The sequence below is a fragment of the Pleurodeles waltl genome, chromosome 4_2 (assembly GCF_031143425.1).
Source record: "Pleurodeles waltl isolate 20211129_DDA chromosome 4_2, aPleWal1.hap1.20221129, whole genome shotgun sequence".
Classification (NCBI taxonomy): Eukaryota; Metazoa; Chordata; class Amphibia; order Caudata; family Salamandridae; genus Pleurodeles; species Pleurodeles waltl.
Genome location: NC_090443.1, coordinates 78277697 through 78289935, shown reverse-complemented (window position 1 = coordinate 78289935; position 12239 = coordinate 78277697). Strand labels below are relative to the sequence as shown.

The window sequence follows — 12239 nt, the reverse complement described above, 5'->3', positions numbered from 1 at the left end:
TATCTTCCATGTAAACCCAGAATCCTTTAATCATTCCAGAGAGTGGAAACTTCTACACCTCCAGCATTGTGTCTTTCGTAGACTCATGCTTGAATCATGGAGTTGGGAGTCTCACAGTAACTTTAGAGGAGCAGTACATCACAATATTCTTGAAAGGGCTTAAAAAAGCGGCACTCACCTCATTGGAAAAGATCCAAAATTCAGCCGATGAGATGAGTGCCCTGAGCCTCACCCCTCCCAAAGGCCTCAACACAGATTTCTACCACATATTTTGTGGAAAGAGAGTCCCAGAGTTTGTTTCTACAGAAAGGAGTCTAATCTTTACTTCCCAGAACATGAAATAAGCCTTTACCTTATGGGAACCACTCCCTCTGGATTATGCCCTTAAACAATATCCAATAAGAATAAATAGTCTAAAAGGAGCCTCTTTAAGACCCAGCAATGTCCGTAAGGCCCGCTCCCTGGGTGGAAGAGAAGGAGTGCAGTAGGTGTGGCTGGTGGTGCCCCGAGTTTGCCAGCAGGTTGGGGGGGGTCTCTGGACAGGCTGCATTTGATGCGAGTATCTCCCCTGGGTGCAAGAAGCGAGGTGTGAGATGGAGACTCCCTGCGGGGCCTAGCGGCCTGCAACATTGATGCCAGTGCCTGGGAAAGAGTAAAGTGGGAAGCCTCAACACCCCACTGCCCATCCGCCCCCTCACCCCAACGTTCATCCGTGAGCTCTTCCCCCCCCCCTCTCTAGGGCCCCTGAAAATTCTCAACAAACTGACGCTTGGGTGGATGAGGTTCTACTCGGCTGGACTTCCTTTGAGGAGATATCTGTGATACCTCATGGACGGAGTGCAATAGGTGTGGCTGGTGGTACCCCAGGATCATGCTGGGGGACTCTCTTTTGGACAGTTCGAAGTCTAGATGAGTCTCTCACCTGGGGGACGTTGACTCCCTGCGGAGCCTCGCTGCCTGTAACATGGATTAGAGCGCCTGAGATGGAGTAAAGTTGGGGGCCCCCAGCTCACCAGTGAGCTCTCACCACCCCCCTACCCACCCACCCTCCCTTTTGGGGACCCTGATACCCCTAAACACAGTGACGCCTGGGTGGAAGCAGTTCTACTTGGCTGGACATTTTCTGAGGGGATATCCGGGACTGCGCATTGATAACTGGGTCTCCGGTGTCGCCTGGTGTCCAGGGCTGCAGTGGCTGGAAATCGCCGCATGAGAAGGATTTGCCGCTGGACTTGCACCCTCCCCCCCAAGAGCCTCTGAAGGAGGGTTGCAAGATATAAGTGACAGAATGGCGAGAGACAAGGAGCCCAAACTGCCCCGACAAGGGCGTATGGACCACTATAAGAGGGTGGTGACACCAACACCGCCGGCCCTGGAACCTCTGGCGGTGCTAGATAATGCTGCTCTTCTGTCAGCAATCTTGTCGTCCAGAGAGGCCCTGGAGGGGCATGTGGGAGAGGTGCGCTCGGAGGCTTCCCTCCTGCGTCAAGAGCTCCGGAATGTGGCGGAGCAGGTCACATCAGTGGAGACATGGATATCGGACACTGAGGATACTGTCCGAGATCTCCTCAAGAAAATGACGGAGACAAACCGGGCCCTCTGGAATAATTTGAGGTTTGTGGTCTTTCCGAAAGGGGTCGAAGGTACAAACGTGGGCCGGTTTGTAGATGCATGGCTACGACGAGTCTTGCCGCCTGAGAAGTTCTCAACCTGTTTTGTGATTGAACGTGCCCATCAGGCTCAAGGGGGAGAGGGGGGGGGGGGCAGTCCCCCCGGGCCTCCCCCTAGACCAGTGATTGCCTGCTTTCTGAATTTTCAGGACTGGGATATGATCTTAACAGAACTTCGCAAACTGGGGGAAGTTTGTCATGAAAATTCTTATTTTCCCCAACTACACCAGAGAGGTCCAGAGGCAGCGTCGCACACATATGTCTTACAGAATACATATTACTGGATCCCCCTGGAGTTCTTCCAGACCCTGGCACTAGATATGTTGTTCTTTCTGTGGGAGAAGAAACATCCTTGAATTGCACTTAAAACGCTGCAGCGTAATCAGAATACTAGGGGCCAGTCTCTGCCGGATTAGGAGACATATTATTGGGCGGCACAACTGATTAATATTAATCTTGTGGATTTGTGCCCCGGGGGGCCACCCTACTTTTCAGCTGGGGAGACTGCAGTGGGAGGGGTAATAATGTCTCCACTATTTATACGGAGGTGGGGGGGGGAGTGGAAGAGGTGCCGTTTACCAGCTACCCAGGTGACTCTCTGGGCGTGGGCTAAAGTTATCAAGGTACTGGGAACTAGTGGGAGGGATGCTGGTTGGTAGAAATCAGTAAACTGTTGGGCTTTGAGGCTTGGGATCATATTGGAATCTCCAAGGTTGGAGATGTGTTGGAAGGGGGAGATCTCATGCCCTTCGAATCACTTCAGGCCGAATATGGGCTTAACAAGACTCAGTTCATTCAATATGCGCGATTGAGATATGCATGGAGGGCGGAAGGCTTCTGGGAGAGACTACCGAAATATGCTCCACTGGAAGGCAGATTGTTGATGGAGAATTTAGACATTAAAGCTGTGTCCATGGTGTATAGGATCATTAACAACAATATGCCTGATACACTTTGCAGATTAAGAGTCAGATATAGGGGAACTAGAAGACATAGATTGGGAGGCAGCACTGATGTTCCCAGGAGAAGTAGCAGTAAGGTCACAATTGAGACTAATTCAGTTCAGGATTCTTCCTAGAATTTACTATGATAGACTGCGTCTACATACTATGGGGGGAGGGTGCAGCACCCAAACTGTCTCAGATGCCAGGAGAAAATTGGGCATTTTTTGCATACCATTTGGGGATGCCCTATTATACAGGAATATCGGACAAGGATTGTTGGGGAATTGTAAGGGGTGCTGTTGGAGCAGATCCCGCTTGACCCCCTAATTGATCCTTTTGGGAATCCCCAACAGCGTATACTTGCGCCAAGCTTATATTCAGCAGCCTCAAATTGGTGGTGGCTAAGAGGGATATTGCCTGTCTTTGGGGATCGGAGCTGTGCCCAATGGGGGACACGTGGAGAAGAGGGATGATGGCAGAGAAGGTAACGTATGCAAACAGAGGTGGCTCTTGAAAGTTAGGGAGGGTTTGGGGGTCCTGGATGGCGTACCACTCGCTAGATTTGTAGAAATTTGTTGATTATTGTTCCACCGCATTGTGCTGCGGACCACAAACTGCTGACTATTGTGATGCAGAGGGACTGGGATGCCTATGATTGGGGGAAGCGACCACTTACTGCTATGTTTGAATATATGCATATATGCTTGTGTGTCTGTGGGCGGTTGGGGGGGGCGTTGGGGAGATTGTTGTTCTTTTTCATTAATATTGGTGCGGCTGTGATCAGCTCAATCCCCTGGAAGCCTCAAAGTATTGATGCCCCCAGCCCTTTCAAGGAGCTGTAGGTTGGGGATCTATTGTAGCGAGGTAACAGTCATTGAAAGTACGATTATCTCAGACTAGTTTGATGAAAGATTTGACAAAACCTTCAGCCAATAGCTATTTCCTTACTAAGTTTGGGTGCTTCTTGTGGCTGGTGTTCACATCTTCGCCAAATCCACTTGACCAGATTGAAAACCACTATTATGGAAAATTGTATTTAATGCACTTGCAGACATAAGAGTTTAAGAAAATTAATACTAAATCTTAAAGCATCTAATTGGGAACAAGAATTGAGTTCTTGAATGTCCAACTAAAATCTTATGGGGAAGACTAATCCTTGCTGCAAATTCATTAGACTTAACTAACAGCATTAAAAGGTAGCTCGCCTTCAATAAATGTGTGAAGAGTACTAGCGCAGAGGACACCACAACCTTTAATCAGCACTGAGAATAGCTTCTGCAGCTACAAGATTCTATTTATACGTTGGCCTGTGATCTATTAGGTTCTCTTCCAGGGGAATCCTCATCAAAGTCATAAACATTGAATATTCCCGCCCTTGTGCGGGGACCCCGGAGCATATATAAAATACACATATATAAAATATATGAAATATGCACGAAAAATATATATAGCATTTTTAGTAGACAAATTTTCATACTAAACTCATATATACATGTGTAAAACAGCAATGCAGACTATAATCATAAACAGGCTAAAATGCTTTATTTCTATGGAGTTTTTTTTTTTTTTTTTTTTTTTAATTGTTCTCAAAATTACAATAAGAGAAAAAATATCTACTAAAACCACACCACTGAGCCCAGGGAAATCAGCTGTAGTAATGATCAGAGAAAAAAGATAAAAAACTACATTGAAAAACACTAGAGCATTCTTAGCCAATAGGCTGCATGCAGGTTAACACAGGAGAACCATAAAAACGTTTGGCACCGTGCCTTTAAGACCCTGAGCACCTCCAGTAATCCCACCATGCCTCAGGGGTGAAGGAGAGGTGACAGTTGGTTCACAGTTAGGTCAGTTCTTTTTTCTGGCTTCTTCTGAGGGGATCCTGGAGCATTGAGCTCTCAGTTTTTCTGAGTTTTTCCTCAGAAAAATACTTTAGAACAGCGTTTTTTCCTACTGTACTCGACATCTAACATCATTGTCTGAGTTTGGAAGTTTTTTCCTGACAGAAAAATGCCTTCACTTTTTGTGAAATGCCCTTCCTGTGGGAAGAAGGCCCAGTCAGATCCACACACTCTCTGTATTGTGTGCTTGCCTCAGAGTCACTGCCCTGACACTTGCAAACACTGCAAGAACATGTCAAAGAGGACTCTGAAGGACAGGGAAAAGATCAGGCTTCATGGGCTTCACGAGAGGCTGAAAACATCATCCTCTTCACTTCCCAGGCAGCTAACAAGCCACTCTCAGGAGAGACAGGCTAGATCGACGTCAGCAGGTAGGAAGATACCTGTTTGTTCCCCGTCGACGTCGTCGCTGCCACCATCTCACCGCCATAGATCGACGGCGAACCGACCGACGTCGAAGGATACGGCGTCTAGAGAACAGGGCCACCGCAGGGGCATATCTCAGTCGACGGCAACCCGCTGATCGACATCGAGCGATCACCGGCGTGCCCATTCGCCGCCGAAGGCCTCGCACCCCTCGACGTCAAGAAAGGCGATGTCGAAATCACCCCAGCGGCGAGAGCGAGGACATCCGCGGTCGGCTGCCCACCGCTCGACGTCAAGACACTCAACGGCGAGACACTCAACGTCGAGACAGGAACAACCGGCGGCGCTCCCTTCGACGTCATTACGGCTGTCGACGTCGACACAGGTTTTACCTGTCTTGCAGGGAGCAGAACATCGGCTTCCGCCAGCAGATAAGACCACTCCATCTCCAGTGGTCTCCATAAGAAGTGGTTCATCTCGGTCGAGAGCGGCATCGTCGGGGCATGTCTCACCCATCAATTTGTCACCAAGATGGTTGGAGAGCCTTAACAGACCAACGGCCTCCCCGGATTCGCAGTATTCAAGGATGTACTCTCCTACTGACTCTCTCCCGACGGCGCGGGCAGGACGGGCTCGTTCTGCTTCTCGCCAGCCAACCACGAGGCCTGGGCGCTCTGCTACAGCGTCTCGCAGCAGGTCACGTTCCCAGCGACGATCTAGGTCACGATCAAGACACAGAAGGTCGTCCTCTTGGTCATCGTCATCGTCAGGGTCATCCGTCAGACGATACTCCCCCACCTTAACAGATTTTCCACCAGCTAGGGTTTCACCGGTGGACGACATCACTACTTTTAATGAGGTGCTTGTCAGGGGAGCGCAGAAGCTAAACATAGAGGTTCCAGAACCATCAACCTCCTCATCAGTCATTTTTGAGACTCTACAGCATAGAGCGGTTTCGAAAAAGCTACTGCCACTAGTGCCTGGTCTGTTGCAGCCAACCATGGACACCTTTTTAGCGCCAGCCACCCTCAAATCGGCTCCGGCTAGGATTTTGAAAAAATATAAAGCGCCTGAACAAGATCCTTTATTTCTTAGAACGTATCCGCCGCCGGACTCCGTCATATTGGCCGCAGCCCGAAAAACTCACTCAGTGGCATCATCCTCCACGGTTCCACCGGACAAAGAGAGCAGACATCTAGACTCTCTGGGGAGAAAAATGTGCGGCACGGCGGCATCTATGATGAAAGTCTCCAGCACGTCTGCACTCCTAGGCAGAAATGACCGTTCACTGTGGGACTCTCTGAACAGGTTCACGGAAAAATTACCTAGAGAGGACAGGCAGGACTTCCAAGAGATCCTTCAAGAGGGATGTCTGGTCTCCAATCAGGTCATCAGCGCAGCGGCAGATGGGGCAGACTTAGCTGCACATGGATACGCACATGGGATTTGTGCAAGAAGGTCTTCCTGGTTGAGACTGACTGGATTAAAACTGGGAGCACAACAGCGTATCCTAAATCTTCCGTTCAACGGGAACTCGCTGTTTGGTACCCATACGGACGAAGAAATGGCGCGCATGAAGACCAAAGTGGACACCATGAGGGCAGTAGGCCTGGAGAGGAAGAAAGACTTCAGGCGAAGGTATAGGCCTTGTGACAGGCACCCTTTCCAGCAGAGGGTTCAAACCCCTCACTGGTCCCAGAGGCCACAGCAGAGGCAGGGACGCCCGCTTTTTCAGTCTCGTAAGGACACGAGGGAACGAGGGTCAAGTAGACCACAACAGTCCACACCCAAAGCGCCGGCCAAAGAATGAGGACTCGCTTCCCTTAACACTGTGCACCACTCCGGTGGGGGGAAGTATCACAGACTTTATTCACGAGTGGCGTGCTATCACAAAAGACAAATGGGTGCTCAACATTGTCGAGAATGGCTTCTCTCTTCTTTTCCGGCAACCTCCACCGCACTTGCCACCAGCCAAATGCAATCCGTCTCACGTCAGCCTATTGCGCAAAGAGGCTCTCGCCCTTTTACGAAAGAAGGCAATAGAAAGAGTTCCACTCGCGCACACAGCGAAGGGGGTTTACTCCCGTTATTTTCTGGTAGCGAAAAAAGGCCGAGAGGTCGTTTTCAGACCAATTCTGGACTTACGGCTACTGAACAAGTACATAAAAAAGCAAAAGTTCAGGATGCTCCAGATTTTCCCTCAGCTACATCAGGGAGACTGGATGTGCTCCATCGACCTGCAGGATGCATACTTTCACATCCCAATAGTTCCCAAACATCGGAAATTCCTGCGCTTCCAGATAGCCTCACAGCACTATCAGTTCAAGGTACTCCCATTCGGCCTGAAATCTGCCCCCGTGTTTTCTCGAAATGCGTGGCAGTGGTAGCGGCACATCTACGAAAACAAAAAATCTTCATTTACCCATACCTAGACCACTGGCTACTGAAAGCCTCCTCTCCGGAGCAGGCGAGAACCCATCGGGACATTGTGCTCAAGGTTTTCGAGTCTCTAGGTCTTCAAGTCAACTACCAAAAGTCCACCTTGATTCCAACGCAGAACCTCCACTACCTGGGAGCAATACTAGACACAGAGCTCCAAAGAGTGTATTCTTCGGAGGAACGACTATTATCAATAAAGAAAAAATGTCAAGACCTGTTAAAATCTGACGCACCTACGGCCCGTCAGGTGACATCTCTGCTGGGCGCCATGGCATCATGCATTTTCATTGTCCCGAATGCCAGGCTACATATGAGGCCTCTCCAAGAGGCGTTGGAAAACAACTGGAGCCAAAGGACAGGTCGCTGGGAGGACAGAGTGCGGCTGCCGATAGCAGTACGTCAGTCATTGCAATGGTGGATGCACAGACCTCACCTGTCAGTAGGGGCTCTGTTTCGCCAGGTAATTCCATCCGACACTCTGGTAACGGATGCGTCTCTTCAGGGATGGGGGACTCATCTAGGTCCCCTTCAAGCTCAGGGTCTGTGGTCCGACATCGAAAGGAAGTACCACATCAATCTGCTGGAGCTCAGAGCGGTCCATCTGGCTCTTAAGTCTTTTGCTCCATCGATTCAGGGGAAATCTCTCCTAATACAAACAAACAATACAACCACAATGTATTATTTGAACAGACGAGGGGGAACGAGATCCCTACCCCTATCTCGGGAGTCCCAAACAATCTGGCATTGGCTCCTGGCCAGAGGAATGTCGCTTACAGCGGTTCACCTCCCAGGTCAACAAAACGTGGAAGCAGATTTCCTGAGCAGACACCTAGAGGACGCCCACGATTGGGTCCTACACGGCGAAGTCGTCGAAGACATCTTCGCTCAATGGGGTCGGCCTCAATTGGATCTCTTCGCAGACGAGGTAAACAAGAAATGCCCAGACTTCGCGTCCAGGTTCTACCGTCCGGGATCTCGAGGGAATGCCCTGTTGATCGACTGGTCAGGGATATTTCTCTTCGCTTTTCCACCGATCCCCCTCATACCGGCAATGATCAACACACTTTACAGATCCAGCACCAGAATGATTCTCATAGCTCCGCAATGGCCCCGTCAGTTCTGGTACACAGATCTCCTCAACCTATCGGAACAACCTCACAGGAGGCTGCCGTGCAGACCGGATCTTCTGAGCAGGATGGAGGGCAGGGTATTGCACCCCAACCTACCCTATCTGAGCTTGACAGCATGACTCCTGAATTCCTGCAGTATGGGCACCTAGGGCTCTCGCAGGAGTGCATGAACATCTTGAAGGAGTCCAGATGACCTTCCACGCGGCGTACTTACGCGTTTAAGTGGAAGAGGTTCTACATATGGTGCTGTCGGCAAGGTCAGAATCCCATACGGGCTCAGGAGGAGGTCATACTGTCTTACTTACTCCATCTGGCAAAATCCGGTCTGCAGGTATCATCTATTAAGGTACATTTATCTGCCATTACAGCCTATCGTAAATCACCTTCTCAGGAATCCTTCTTTACGAAACCAGTAGTCAAGGATTTCTTAGAAGGTTTGAAAAAAGTTTTTCCCCCATTCGGAAACCCTCCCCTCCATGGGAGCTGAACATAGTACTGTCAAAACTTATGGGCCCTCCTTTCGAACCTATACACAAAGCCTCTTTGCAACACCTTACGTGGAAGACAGCTTTTTTGGTAGCCATTACTTCCGCAAGGAGGGTCAGTGAAATTCAGGCTTTGTCCTCCAAAGAACCGTACACAGTCTTTCACGACAATAGAGTAGTTCTGCGAACTCACCCATCATTCCTACCGAAGGTGGTGTCAGAATTCCACATCAATCAGACTATTTCTCTACCAACTTTCTTCCCCAATCCGGAGACTCCGGCGGAGAAAGCATTGCACTCCCTAGATCTGAAAAGAGTGCTAAAATTTTATTTGGATACAACAACGTTGATTAGACATTCCAACCACTTGTTTATAAATTATGGTCATTTAAGAACAGGAGAGGCAGCATCTAAACGAACCATATCAAGATGGATAGTTTCTTGTATTGTTAATGCATACCAGTTGGCTAACAAACAACTACTTGCTAGACCTAAAGCGCATTCCACAAGAGGAAAGGCGGCTACTGCTGCCCTCCTTAATAATGTTCCAATATCTGAAAATTTGTAAGGCTGCTACATGGAAGTCTGTACATACATTTACTAGACATTACTGTTTGGACTCAGATGCAAGAGCAGACGCCCAAGTGGGGCAAGCCTCTCTGAGAAATTTGTTTGCATGATACATATCTATTCCTGCACTTCTATTGGACAGTCCGCAGAGTCAAGGAATGGGCTTCCTAATCTATTCAATGTTTGACTATTGATGAGGATCCCCTGGAAGAGAAGGATAAGTTACTTACCTGTAAATCCTAGTTCTCTTCCAGGGGTATCCTCATCAAAGTCATAAACAACCCACCCTCCTCCCCGGACGCACGTCTCCTAGAAGTGCAGGACACACTATCTTTCGAATCGGCTACACAGCTTGTCACCGTAAAAAAGTACTGACCTAACTGTGAACTAACTGTCACCTCTCCTTCACCCCTGAGGCATGGTGGGATACTGGAGGTGCTCAGGGTCTTAATGGCACGGTGCCAAAGTTTTTATGGTTCTCCTGTGTTAACCTGCAAGCAGCCTATTGGCTAAGAATGCTCTAGTGTTTTTCAATGTATTTTTTATCTTTTTTCTTTGATGATTACTACTGCTGATTTCCCTGGGCTCAGGGTGTGGTTTTAGTAGATATTTTTTCTCTTATTGTAATTTTGAGAACAATTTAAAAAAAAAAGAAAAAAACTCCATAGAAATAAAGCATTTTAGCCTATTTATGATTATAGCCTGCATTGCTGTTTTACACATGTATATATGTGTTTAGTATGAAAATTTGTCTACTAAAAATGCTATATATATTTTTCGTGCATATTTCATACTTTGTATATGTGTATTTTATATATGCTCCGGGGACCCCGCACAAGGGCTGGAATATTCAATGTTTATGAGTTTGAGGATACCCCTGGAAGAGAACTAGGATTTACAGGTAAGTAACTTATCCATCTAGAAAACATGCTAAAAATCAGGACCAGGAACAAAGGGAGCAGTAGTGGAAAGGGAAAAGAAGGGGTTGGCAAATTAGGAAAAAATAGGAAGGGTTAGAGGTTTCAGTTTGGCAGTCTAGTCTGGTCATGATGTGTAGGAGAATCTTTAGGGAAGCTTTTCTGTAATCATCAAGACCCTTTCTTCCACCCGAAGGGAGAAGGCTGCTGAAGTTTGATCACTGTCAGGTTGGTCTTGCAATTTCATACAGAAGGCCATTACCTTGTCTGTGGTTGTCTGGTGTATTTCAGCATCTTGAATAAAGCTTTTCTACGCTCCTTTCTGGGAGCCTCGCTTCTGCCAAGAAGCTGGAGGCTGTACTTATTAGACCAGTCTTATGCTAGTATTGCCCTTTCTAATGGCAACATCTTTACTCTGATGGTCTATGCTGTCATTTGAAAATGGTACACTGGTACATTTCCCTGGAGATGTCAGAGCTACATAGCCGGAAGATATTTCTGATGCCTGTTCACAAAATCCTTGATTTCTTCTGTTGTTGGATTAGTAACACCCACCACAGTGACACAAAGCTTGCGCAGAGCAGGATTGAGTGCTGCAATGCTGTCAGTTTCCTTGTTACAGCAACATGTAGGATCATACAGTGTGTAAGAGAAGGACCCAAATTGAGGTGGGGGGGTGAGGCTGTGGGGGCGCCCCCCCTGATCACGGAATCCGTAGCAGAGGGGGGCCCGCGCGCTGGTCGCCCCTCCCCCCGGTGCCCCAGCTGCCTGCTGTGAGCTCAGGCGGCTGACGCTTTCCTGCCGAAGGAGTGGCGGAGCACCCTGGAGTTTCGTTTTAGCCCGGGCGGGCGCGAAGACCCGCTTGGACTTGAGAGCGGCAAGGTGGAGGCGCGAATGCGGCTGGGCACGGCCGTCGTGGGATGCCTCCCTCCGCCCTTCAGCGAGGGTAAAGGCAGTTGCTGCGGCAGATCGCGGGAGGGGGAGGGGGAGAGGGCCCCGGTGGAGGTGGGCTCTCCCTCGCATTTCCCCCCCATCCCCCCACCCCAGTCTCGGCTGTATCGTGGGTAGTTCTGCCCCCCCATACCTACCGAGGGGGGGGGGGTCGAGGTGCGGCAGCGGGGAGAGAAGGGGACAGGCCCAGGGCCCCTCAGTGGGCCAGAGCGACCGTGCCATCAATAACCAGCGGCTGAAGAAAAGAAAGTTTAACAGACTGCGGTACTCCCTCCCAGAAAGCTGAAACTACTATGAGCTGAGGAACAGGGCACAGGGCACCTTACACATGGATTGTGCAACATTCTACACAGCAGCACCCCCTATGGGGGAATCAAGGTGGATTATTGCCCCTGTGTGATTAATAATGTCTGCTGGACCAGAAGTATTGCAGGCAAAGTGAGCCTGCGGACCGCGCTGAACCGTTGCCCCCCTCCTCTTTTCTATGCGGTGGGAGCTGCGGGCCAGGCTGGCTGTGGTGCGGGGGGAGGCCCGACTGGTTGCACATAAAGGCTCCAATTGAGAACCACACCGTCCAACCGGTGCACAGTCACACTGCCCCGCTCATTGCGAGCAGCCTACTCATTGCACACTATGGCTGGAAGAAATAAATCTGCGAAAAACCAGGACCGACTTACACAGGGACAGTCAACAAGCGACCAGCAGCCAGCACCGACTTTACAAGCACTGGAAACCACACTGCAGGCCCACTCAACCCAATTCGAAAAAGTATTACAAGCAATAATGGACACTAAAACATCCCTGGAGAACAGGATAGACTCAGTATCACAAGACCTAAACTTGCTAAGAGTGGACAATCGTAACTT

At 49.3% G+C, this 12239-nt stretch overlaps 1 protein-coding gene across 2 annotated transcripts in view; it reads left to right on the top strand.

Annotated features, from left to right (window-relative positions):
* The window catches only part of NEMP1 (nuclear envelope integral membrane protein 1), a 289952-nt gene that overhangs the window by 189892 nt on the left and 87821 nt on the right, over positions 1-12239 (top strand). The window lies entirely within an intron of this gene.